Source organism: Oncorhynchus mykiss, chromosome Y, assembly GCF_013265735.2.
Source record: "Oncorhynchus mykiss isolate Arlee chromosome Y, USDA_OmykA_1.1, whole genome shotgun sequence".
Taxonomy (NCBI): domain Eukaryota; kingdom Metazoa; phylum Chordata; class Actinopteri; order Salmoniformes; family Salmonidae; genus Oncorhynchus; species Oncorhynchus mykiss.
The window spans coordinates 47,229,913-47,242,861 of record NC_048593.1 but is presented as its reverse complement, the minus strand read 5'-3'; positions in this window follow the sequence as shown (position 1 = coordinate 47,242,861).

The following is a 12,949-nucleotide window of genomic DNA, read 5'->3' as shown; positions in this document are numbered from 1 at the left end:
AGCCCCCTTTACTGGCTCAAATAGCCGACCAATCAGCCTGTTACCAACCCTTAGTAAACATTTGGAAAAAATGGTGTTTGATCAGATACAATGCTATTTTACTGTACACAAATTGACAACAGAATTTCAGCATGCTTATAGGGAAGGACATTCAACAAGCACAGCACTTACACAAATGTCTGATGATTGGCTGAGAGAAATTTATAATAAAAAGATTGTGGGAGCTGTTTTGTTAGACCAGTGTGGCTTTTGACATTACATTATGCTGGAAAAACGTAGGTTTTATGGCTTTACTGCTATATTGTGGATAAAGAGTTACCTGTCTAACAGAACACAGAGGGTGTTCTTTAATGGAAGCCTCTCCAACATAATCCAGGTAGAATTAGGAATTCCCCAGGGCAGCTGTCTAGGCCCCTTACTTTTTTTAAATCTTTACTAATGACATGCCATTGACTTTGAGTGAAGCGGATGACTCAACACTGTACACGTCAGCTACTACAGAGATTGAAATGACTGCAACACTTAACAAAGAGCTGCAGTTAGTTTCAGAACGGGTGGCAAGGTATAAGTTAGTCCTAAGTTTTTCCAAAACTAAAAGCATTGTATTTGGGACAAATCATTCAAAAAACCCTAAACCTCAATTAAATCTGGTAATAAATAATGAAGAAATTGAGCACGTTGAGGTGACAAAACTGCTTGGAGTAACTTGGATTATAAACTGTCATGGTCAAAACATATTGATACAACAGTAGCCAAGATGGGGAGAAGTCTGTCCATAATAAAGAGCAGTCTGTTTAAACGACTAGCACACAGCTCAGACAGCCATGCCCCACAAGACATTCCACCAGAGGTCTGTTTAAAGGACTAGCACACAGCTCAGACAGCCATACCCCACAAGACATTCCACCAGAGGTCTGTTTAAAGGACTAGCACACAGCTCAGACAGCCATACCCCACAAGACATTCCACCAGAGGTCTGTTTAAAGGACTAGCACACAGCTCAGACAGCCATGCCCCACAAATCAAATCAAATGTATTTGTCACATACACATGGTTAGCAGATGTTAATGCGAGTGTAGCGAAATGCTTGTGCTTCTAGTTCCGACAATGCAGTAATAACCAACGAGTAATCTAACCTAACAATTCCAAAACTACTATCTTATACACACACGTGTAAAGGGATAAAGAATATGTACATAAAGATATGAATGAGTGATGGTACAGAAGGGCATAGGCAAGATGCAGTAGATGGTATCGAGTACAGTATTTACAGTGCCTTGCAAAAGTATTCGGCCCCCTTGAACTTTGCGACCTTTTGCCACATTTCAGGCTTCAAACATAAAGATATAAAACTGTATTTTTTTGTGAAGAATCAACAACAAGTGGGACACAATCATGAAGTGGAACGACATTTATTGGATATTTCAAACTTTTTAACAAATCAAAAACGTAAAAATTGGGCGTGCAAAATTATTCAGCCCCCTTAAGTTAATACTTTGTAGCGCCACCTTTTGCTGCGATTACAGCTGTAAGTCGCTTGGGGTATGTCTCTATCAGTTTTCACATCAAGAGACTGACATTTTTTCCCATTCCTCCTTGCAAAACAGCTCGACCTCAGTGAGGTTGGATGGAGAGCATTTGTGAACAGCAGTTTTCAGTTCTTTCCACAGATTCTCAATTGGATTCAGGTCTGGACTTTGACTTGGCCATTCTAACACCTGGATATGTTTATTTTTGAACCATTCCATTGTAGATTTTGCTTTATGTTTTGGATCATTGTCTTGTTGGAAGACAAATCTCCATCCCAGTCTCAGGTCTTTTGCAGACTCCATCAGGTTTTCTTCCAGAATGGTCCTGTATTTGGCTCCATCCATCTTCCCATCAATTTTAACCATCTTCCCTGTCCCTGCTGAAGAAAAGCAGGCCCAAACCATGATGCTGCCACCACCATGTTTGACAGTGGGGATGGTGTGTTCAGCTGTGTTGCTTTTACGCCAAACATAACGTTTTGCATTGTTGCCAAAAAGTTCAATTTTGGTTTCATCTGACCAGAGCACCTTCTTCCACATGTTTGGTGTGTCTCCCAGGTGGCTTGTGGCAAACTTTAAACGACACTTTTTATCAATATCTTTAAGAAATGGCTTTCTTCTTGCCACTCTTCCATAAAGGCCAGATTTGTGCAATATACGACTGATTGTTGTCCTATGGACAGAGTCTCCCACCTCAGCTGTAGATCTCTGCAGTTCATCCAGAGTGATCATGGGCCTCTTGGCTGCATCTCTGATCAGTCTTCTCCTTGTATGAGCTGAAAGTTTAGAGGGACGGCCAGGTCTTGGTAGATTTGCAGTGGTCTGATACTCCTTCCATTTCAATATTATCGCTTGCACAGTGCTCCTTGGGATGTTTAAAGCTTGGGAAATCTTTTTGTATCCAAATCCGGCTTTAAACTTCTTCACAACAGTATCTCGGACCTGGCTGGTGTGTTCCTTGTTCTTCATGATGCTCTCTGCGCTTTTAACGAACCTCTGAGACTATCACAGTGCAGGTGCATTTATACGGAGACTTGATTATACACAGGTGGATTGTATTTATCATCATTAGTCATTTAGGTCAACATTGGATCATTCAGAGATCCTCACTGAACTTCTGGAGAGAGTTTGCTGCACTGAAAGTAAAGGGGCTGAATAATTTTGCACTGTACATATGAGAAGAGTAGTGTAGAGTATGTAAACAAAGTGGCATAGTTTAAAGTGGCTAGTGATACACGTATTACATAAAGATGCAGTAGATGATAGAGTACAGTATATACATATACATATGAGATGGATAATGTAGGGTATGTAAACATTATATTAAGTAGCATTGTTTAAAGTGGCTAGTGATATATTTTACATCAATTTCCATCAATTCCCATTATTAAAGTGGCTGGAGTTGAGTCAGTGTGTTGGCAGCAGCCACTCAATGTTAGTGGTGGCTGTTTAACAGTCTGATGGCCTTGAGATAGAAGCTGTTTTTCAGTCTCTCGGTCCCAGCTTTGATGCACCTGTACTAACATCACCTTCTGGATGATAGCGGGGTGAACAGGCAGTGGCTCGGGTGGTTGTTGTCCTTGATGATCTTTATGGCCTTCCTGTGACATCGGGTGGTGTAGGTGTCCTGGAGGGCAGGTAGTTTGCCCCCGGTGATGCGTTGTGCAGACCTCACTACCCTCTGGAGAGCCTTATGGTTGTGGGCGGAGCAGTTGCCGTACCAGGCGGTGATACAGCCCGACAGGATGCTCTCGATTGTGCATCTGTAGAAGTTTGTGAGTGTTTTTGGTGACAAGCCAAATTTCTTCAGCCTCCTGAGGTTGAAGAGGCGTTGTTGCACCTTCTTCATGATGCTGTCTGTGTGGGTGGACCAATTCAGTTTGTCTGTGATGTGTACGCCGAGGAACTTAAAACTTACTACCCTCTCCACTACTGTTCCATCGATGTGGATATGGGGGTGCTCCCTCTGCTGTTTCCTGAAGTCCACAATCATCTCCTTCGTTTTGTTGACGTTGAGTGTGAGGTTATTTTCCTGACAACACACTCCGAGGGCCCTCACCTCCTCCCTGTAGGCAGTCTCGTCGTCGAGCTTGATGACGAGTTTGGAGGGTACTATGGTGTTAAACGCTGTAGTCGATGAACAGCATTCTCACGTAGGTATTCCTCTTGTCCAGATGGGTTAGGGCAGTGTGCAGTGTGGAGGCATATAGCAGAGTAGTGGAGGGTAAATGTACTACATCACTGATGGTGTAGAGTGGGAGGGTAAATGTACTACATCACTGATGGTGTAGAGTGGGAGGGTAAATGTACTACATCACTGATGGTGTAGAGTGGGAGGGTAAATGTACTACATCACTGATGGTGTAGAGCAGTGGAGGGTAAATGTACTACATCACTGATGGTGTAGAGTAGTGGAGGGTAAATGTACTACATCACTGATGGTGTAGAGTAGTGGAGGGTAAATATACTACATCACTGATGGTGTAGAGTAGAGGAGGGTAAATGTACTACATCGTTGATGGTGTAGAGTAGTGGAGGGTAAATATACTACATCACTGATGGTGTAGAGTAGTGGAGGGTAAATGTACTACATCACTGATGGTGTAGAGTAGTGGAGGGTAAATATACTACATCACTGATGGTGTAGAGTAGTGGAGGGTAAATGTACTACATCACTGATGGTGTAGAGTAGTGGAGGGTAAATGTACTACATCACTGATGGTGTAGAGTAGTGGAGGGTAAATATACTACATCACTGATGGTGTAGAGTGGGAGGGTAAATGTACTACATCACTGATGGTGTAGAGTAGTGGAGGGTAAATGTACTACATTGTTGATGGTGTAGAGTAGTGGAGGGTAAATATACTACATCACTGATGGTGTAGAGTGGGAGGGTAAATATACTACATCACTGATGGTGTAGAGTGGGAGGGTAAATGTACTACATCACTGATGGTGTAGAGTAGTGGAGGGTAAATATACTACATCACTGATGGTGTAGAGTAGTGGAGGGTAAATGTACTACATCACTGATGGTGTAGAGTAGTGGAGGGTAAATGTACTACATCACTGATGGTGTAGAGTAGTGGAGGGTAAATATACTACATCACTGATGGTGTAGAGTGGGAGGGTAAATATACTACATCACTGATGGTGTAGAGTAGTGGAGGGTAAATATACTACATCACTGATGGTGTAGAGTGGGAGGGTAAATGTACTACATCACTGATGGTGTAGAGTAGTGGAGGGTAAATGTACTACATTGTTGATGGTGTAGAGTAGTGGAGGGTAAATATACTACATCACTGATGGTGTAGAGTGGGAGGGTAAATGTACTACATCACTGATGGTGTAGAGTAGTGGAGGGTAAATATACTACATCACTGATGGTGTAGAGTAGTGGAGGGTAAATGTACTACATCACTGATGGTGTAGAGTAGTGGAGGGTAAATGTACTACATCACTGATGGTGTAGAGTGGGAGGGTAAATATACTACATCACTGATGGTGTAGAGTAGTGGAGGGTAAATATACTACATCACTGATGGTGTAGAGTAGTGGAGGGTAAATGTACTACATCACTGATGGTGTAGAGTAGTGGAGGGTAAATATACTACATCACTGATGGTGTAGAGTAGTGGAGGGTAAATATACTACATAACTGATGGTGTAGAGTGGGAGGGTAAATGTACTACATCACTGATGGTGTAGAGTGGGAGGGTAAATGTACTACATCACTGATGGTGTAGAGTAGTGGAGGGTAAATGTACTACATCACTGATGGTGTAGAGTGGGAGGGTAAATGTACTACATCACTGATGGTGTAGAGTAGTGGAGGGTAAATGTACTACATCACTGATGGTGTAGAGTAGTGGAGGGTAAATGTACTACATCACTGATGGTGTAGAGTGGGAGGGTAAATGTACTACATCACTGATGGTGTAGAGTAGTGGAGGGTAAATGTACTACATCACTGATGGTGTAGAGTAGTGGAGGGTAAATATACTACATCACTGATGGTGTAGAGTAGTGGAGGGTAAATATACTACATCACTGATGGTGTAGAGTAGTGGAGGGTAAATGTACTACATCCCTGATGGTGTAGAGTAGTGGAGGGTAAATATACTACATCACTGATGGTGTAGAGTAGTGGAGGGTAAATGTACTACATCACTGATGGTGTAGAGTGGGAGGGTAAATATACTACATCACTGATGGTGTAGAGTGGGAGGGTAAATGTACTACATCACTGATGGTGTAGAGTAGTGGAGGGTAAATGTACTACATCACTGATGGTGTAGAGTAGTGGAGGGTAAATATACTACATCACTGATGGTGTAGAGTAGTGGAGGGTAAATATACTACATCACTGATGGTGTACAGTGGGAGGGTAAATGTACTACATCACTGATGGTGTAGAGTAGTGGAGGGTAAATGTACTACATCACTGATGGTGTAGAGTGGGAGGGTAAATGTACTACATCACTGATGGTGTAGAGTGGGAGGATAAATGTACTACATCACTGATGGTGTAGAGTGGGAGGGTAAATGTACTACATCACTGATGGTGTAGAGTGGGAGGGTAAATGTACTACATCACTGATGGTGTAGAGTAGTGGAGGGTAAATGTACTACATCACTGATGGTGTAGAGTGGGAGGGTAAATGTACTACATCACTGATGGTGTAGAGTAAATGTACTACATCACTGATGGTGTAGAGTAGTGGAGGGTAAATATACTACATCACTGATGGTGTAGAGTGGGAGGGTAAATGTACTACATCACTGATGGTGTAGAGTGGGAGGGTAAATGTACTACATCACTGATGGTGTAGAGTGGGAGGGTAAATGTACTACATCACTGATGGTGTAGAGTGGGAGGGTAAATGTACTACATCACTGATGGTGTAGAGTGGGAGGGTAAATGTACTACATCACTGATGGTGTAGAGTAGTGGAGGGTAAATGTACTACATCACTGATGGTGTAGAGTGGGAGGGTAAATGTACTACATCACTGATGGTGTAGAGTGGGAGGGTAAATGTACTACATCCCTGATGGTGTAGAGTAGTGGAGGGTAAATATACTACATCACTGATGGTGTAGAGTAGTGGAGGGTAAATTTACTACATCACTGATGGTGTAGAGTAGTGGAGGGTAAATGTACTACATCACTGATGGTGTAGAGTGGGAGGGTAAATATACTACATCACTGATGGTGTAGAGTGGGAGGGTAAATGTACTACATCCCTGATGGTGTAGAGTAGTGGAGGGTAAATGTACTACATCACTGATGGTGTAGAGTAGTGGAGGGTAAATGTACTATATCACTGATGGTGTAGAGTAGTGGAGGATAAATATACTACATCCCTGATGGTGTAGAGTAGTGGAGGGTAAATGTACTACATCACTGATGGTGTAGAGTAGTGGAGGGTAAATGTACTACATCACTGATGGTGTAGAGTGGGAGGGTAAATATACTACATCACTGATGGTGTAGAGTAGTGGAGGGTAAATGTACTACATCACTGATGGTGTAGAGTGGGAGGGTAAATATACTACATCACTGATGGTGTAGAGTGGGAGGGTAAATGTACTACATCCCTGATGGTGTAGAGTAGTGGAGGGTAAATGTACTACATCACTGATGGTGTAGAGTAGTGGAGGGTAAATGTACTATATCACTGATGGTGTAGAGTAGTGGAGGATAAATATACTACATCCCTGATGGTGTAGAGTGGGAGGGTAAATGTACTACATCACTGATGGTGTAGAGTAGTGGAGGATAAATATACTACATCCCTGATGGTGTAGAGTAGTGGAGGGTAAATATACTACATCACTGATGGTGTAGAGTAGTGGAGGATAAATATACTACATCACTGATGGTGTAGAGTAGTGGAGGGTAAATGTAATACATCACTGATGGTGTAGAGTAGTGGAGGGTAAATGTACTACATCACTGATGGTGTAGAGTGGGAGGGTAAATATACTACATCACTGATGGTGTAGAGTGGGAGGGTAAATGTACTACATCACTGATGGTGTAGAGTAGTGGAGGGTAAATGTACTACATCACTGATGGTGTAGAGTAGTGGAGGGTAAATATACTACATCACTGATGGTGTAGAGTAGTGGAGGGTAAATATACTACATCACTGATGGTGTACAGTGGGAGGGTAAATGTACTACATCACTGATGGTGTAGAGTAGTGGAGGGTAAATGTACTACATCACTGATGGTGTAGAGTGGGAGGGTAAATGTACTACATCACTGATGGTGTAGAGTGGGAGGATAAATGTACTACATCACTGATGGTGTAGAGTGGGAGGGTAAATGTACTACATCACTGATGGTGTAGAGTGGGAGGGTAAATGTACTACATCACTGATGGTGTAGAGTAGTGGAGGGTAAATGTACTACATCACTGATGGTGTAGAGTGGGAGGGTAAATGTACTACATCACTGATGGTGTAGAGTAAATGTACTACATCACTGATGGTGTAGAGTAGTGGAGGGTAAATATACTACATCACTGATGGTGTAGAGTGGGAGGGTAAATGTACTACATCACTGATGGTGTAGAGTGGGAGGGTAAATGTACTACATCACTGATGGTGTAGAGTGGGAGGGTAAATGTACTACATCACTGATGGTGTAGAGTGGGAGGGTAAATGTACTACATCACTGATGGTGTAGAGTGGGAGGGTAAATGTACTACATCACTGATGGTGTAGAGTAGTGGAGGGTAAATATACTACATCACTGATGGTGTAGAGTAGTGGAGGGTAAATGTACTACATCACTGATGGTGTAGAGTGGGAGGGTAAATGTACTACATCACTGATGGTGTAGAGTAAATGTACTACATCACTGATGGTGTAGAGTAGTGGAGGGTAAATATACTACATCACTGATGGTGTAGAGTGGGAGGGTAAATGTACTACATCACTGATGGTGTAGAGTGGGAGGGTAAATGTACTACATCACTGATGGTGTAGAGTGGGAGGGTAAATGTACTACATCACTGATGGTGTAGAGTGGGAGGGTAAATGTACTACATCACTGATGGTGTAGAGTGGGAGGGTAAATGTACTACATCCCTGATGGTGTAGAGTAGTGGAGGGTAAATATACTACATCACTGATGGTGTAGAGTAGTGGAGGGTAAATGTACTACATCACTGATGGTGTAGAGTAGTGGAGGGTAAATGTACTACATCACTGATGGTGTAGAGTGGGAGGGTAAATATACTACATCACTGATGGTGTAGAGTGGGAGGGTAAATGTACTACATCCCTGATGGTGTAGAGTAGTGGAGGGTAAATGTACTACATCACTGATGGTGTAGAGTAGTGGAGGGTAAATGTACTATATCACTGATGGTGTAGAGTAGTGGAGGATAAATATACTACATCCCTGATGGTGTAGAGTAGTGGAGGGTAAATGTACTACATCACTGATGGTGTAGAGTAGTGGAGGGTAAATGTACTACATCACTGATGGTGTAGAGTGGGAGGGTAAATATACTACATCACTGATGGTGTAGAGTAGTGGAGGGTAAATGTACTACATCACTGATGGTGTAGAGTAGTGGAGGGTAAATATACTACATCACTGATGGTGTAGAGTGGGAGGGTAAATGTACTACATCACTGATGGTGTAGAGTGGGAGGGTAAATGTACTACATCCCTGATGGTGTAGAGTAGTGGAGGGTAAATGTACTACATCGTTGATGGTGTAGAGTAGTGGAGGGTAAATATACTACATCACTGATGGTGTAGAGTAGTGGAGGGTAAATGTACTACATCACTGATGGTGTAGAGTAGTGGAGGGTAAATGTACTACATCACTGATGGTGTAGAGTGGGAGGGTAAATATACTACATCACTGATGGTGTAGAGTGGGAGGGTAAATGTACTACATCCCTGATGGTGTAGAGTAGTGGAGGGTAAATGTACTACATCACTGATGGTGTAGAGTAGTGGAGGGTAAATGTACTATATCACTGATGGTGTAGAGTAGTGGAGGATAAATATACTACATCCCTGATGGTGTAGAGTGGGAGGGTAAATGTACTACATCACTGATGGTGTAGAGTAGTGGAGGATAAATATACTACATCCCTGATGGTGTAGAGTAGTGGAGGGTAAATATACTACATCACTGATGGTGTAGAGTAGTGGAGGATAAATATACTACATCACTGATGGTGTAGAGTAGTGGAGGGTAAATGTAATACATCACTGATGGTGTAGAGTAGTGGAGGGTACATGGCATTCTGAGAAAACATCAATAACATTACACTGTTCATACATACACATTATGTTAGCTAGCCAGCCAGCCATTGAACTCCAGCTGGCTAGCTAACAGCAAGCTTTAACTTGCAATGATGTAGGCCTATTTATCATTGTAGATTAAAAACTCATGCTCCAATGCATTTGTAGATAACACCAATGGAAGACAGCAAAGACTCCAGTCACCCAAGTTACAGCCTGCTCTCTCTGCTACCACACGGCAAGTGGTAACGGAGCGCCAAGTCTAGATCCAAAAGGCTCCTTAACAGCTTCTACCCCCAAGCCATAAGACTGCTGAACAATTAATAAAACAGCCACCCAGACTATTTACATTGACCCCCCCTTTGTTTTTACACTGCTGCTACTCACTTTTTATTATCTATTGTGGAATGATCACCAGAGGGCAGGCTGGGCTCACGGATAGTAGCCCAACAAGGCATGGGAGACAGGGTAACCAATGGCAATTAAGCACAGCTGACGGTACTAATGACCTACTCTCCTTCCCCTACAAGAGAGAGAATGGAACCAGCAGAGAGCGAGGGGAAAACTATCTCTGGAAGATGGCCACCGAGAGAGAGAGGAGCTATCCAGGAAGAACCACTAAGACGGTGACAATCCCGTGACTTTTTGTTGTAGTTTAAAGATAATCCTATTGTGTTCCTGTTTCATCTGGAGAAGAAGATGTATGTTTTTCCTTGGAAGATTTTCATTGATTATGTTGCAGTGTTTGTGTTGACCAAATGCCCTCAAAAGAGAACTGTGTTAAATCAAGAAAACCTACTCCTGACTCGTTTATTCCACTTTCCCGCTTTAGAGTGACGCCCAATTACTTGGTCCGCTCACACTATGCATAGTCAATTTACCCCTACCTACAAGTACAAATTACCTTGACTAACCTGTACCCCCGGACATTGACTCAGTACCGGTACCTCTTGTATATATCCCCATTATTTTAATGAAATTGTGTTACTTTTTAAAATGTTTTACTTTAGTTAATATTTTCTTAACTCTAAGTAAGCATTTCACGGTAAGGTCTACTACACCTGTTGTATTCAGCATTTCACTGTAAGGTCTACTACACCTGTTGTATTGGGCGCATGTGACAAATACAATTTGATTTGATTGAGGTTTTATGGTATTATGACATGCTGTGGTACTCAATTGCCACGTGTGCTCTAGCCAACAGCGCTATCTGCACACTGTTGGCTCGAACGTATGTATGGTCTACATGATGAGATTATTATTATTATGAACAAATGAGCTGGATTACTTTTATTCGTCAAACGGCAGCCAAGCATTGATTATCATCTCACCAGAATAAGTGTCACACCCTGATCTGTTTCACCTGTCTTTGTGATTGTCTCCACTCCCCCTCCGGGTGTCACCCATCTTCCCCATTATCCCCTGTGTATTTATACATGTGTTCTCTGTTTGTCTGGTGCATTCCAGTTCATCTTGTTTGTCAAGTCAACCAGCATTTTTGTGTCTCGGGTCCTGCTTGTCCCAGTCTCTCTTTTTCTCGCCCTCCTGGTTTTGACCCTTTGGCCTGTCCTGACCCTGAGCACCTCTGCCTGACCACTCTGCCTGACCCTGAGCCTGCCATCCAGCACCTTTGCCCCACCTCTGGTTTACTGACCCCTGCCGGCCCTGACCTGTCTATTGCCTGCCCTGTTGGATTATTAAACCATTGTTAATTCAAAGTTGTCTGCATCTGGGTCTTACCTTCATGAAGACCTTACAGTGAAATGCTACAATCCCTTAACTAAAAGTGCTTTAAGAATGTTAAAGAAAAATACATAAATAAGTGTCATGTAGAAAATAAAAGTAACAAATAATTAAACAGCAGAAGTAAAATAACAGGCGAGGGGGAACCTGTTAGTCGAGGTTCAATGTGGAGGCTGTATACAGGGTATTACGGTACAGAGTCAATGTGGAGGCTGTATACAGGGTGTTACGGTACAGAGTCAATGTGGAGGCTATATACAGGGGGTACCGTTTATTCGAGGTTCAATGTGTAGACTGTATACAGGGTATTACGGTACAGAGTCAATGTGGAGGCTATATACAGGGGGTACCGGTTAGTCGAGGTTCAATGTGGAGGCTATATACAGGGGGTACCGTTTATTCGAGGTTCAATGTGTAGACTGTATACAGGGTATTACGGTACAGAGTCAATGTGGAGGCTATATACAGGGGGTACCGGTTAGTCGAGGTTCAATGTGGAGGCTATATACAGGGGGTACCGTTTATTCGAGGTTCAATGTGTAGACTGTATACAGGGTATTACGGTACAGAGTCAATGTGGAGGCTATATACAGGGTATTACGGTACAGAGTCAATGTGGAGGCTATATACAGGGTATTACGGTACAGAGTCAATGTGGAGGCTGTATACAGGGTATTACGGTACAGAGTCAATGTGGAGGCTGTATACAGGGTATTACGGTACAGAGTCAATGTGGAGGCTATATACAGGGTATTACGGTACAGAGTCAATGTGGAGGCTGTATACAGGGTATTACGGTACAGAGTCAATGTGGAGGCTATATACAGGGTGTTACGGTACAGAGTCAATGTGGAGGCTATATACAGGGGGTACCGGTACAGAGTCAATGTGGAGGCTATATACAGGGGGTACCGGTTAGTCGAGGTTCAATGCACTCTTAACCAGCATGGCTACCACAGCATTCTGCAGCGATACGCCATCCCATCTGGTTTGTGCTTAGTGTGACTATCATTTGTTTTTCAACAAGACATTGACCCAAAACACACCTCTAGGCTCTGTAAGAGCTATCTGACCAAGAAAGAGAATGATGGAGTGCTGCATCAGATGAGCTGGCCTCCACAATCACCTGACCACAACCCAATTGAGATGGTTTGGGAAGAGTTGGACCGCAGAGTGAAGGAAAAGCAGCCAACAAGTGCTCAGCATATGTGGGAACTCCTTCAAGACTGTTGGAAAAGCATTCCAGGTGAAGCTGGTTGAGAATGCCAAAAGTGTGCAAAGCTGTCATCAAGGCAAAGGGTGGCTACTATGAAAAATCTCAAATATAAAATATATTGTGATTTGTTTAACACTTTTATGGTTACTACATGATTCCATATGTGTTATTTCATAGTTTT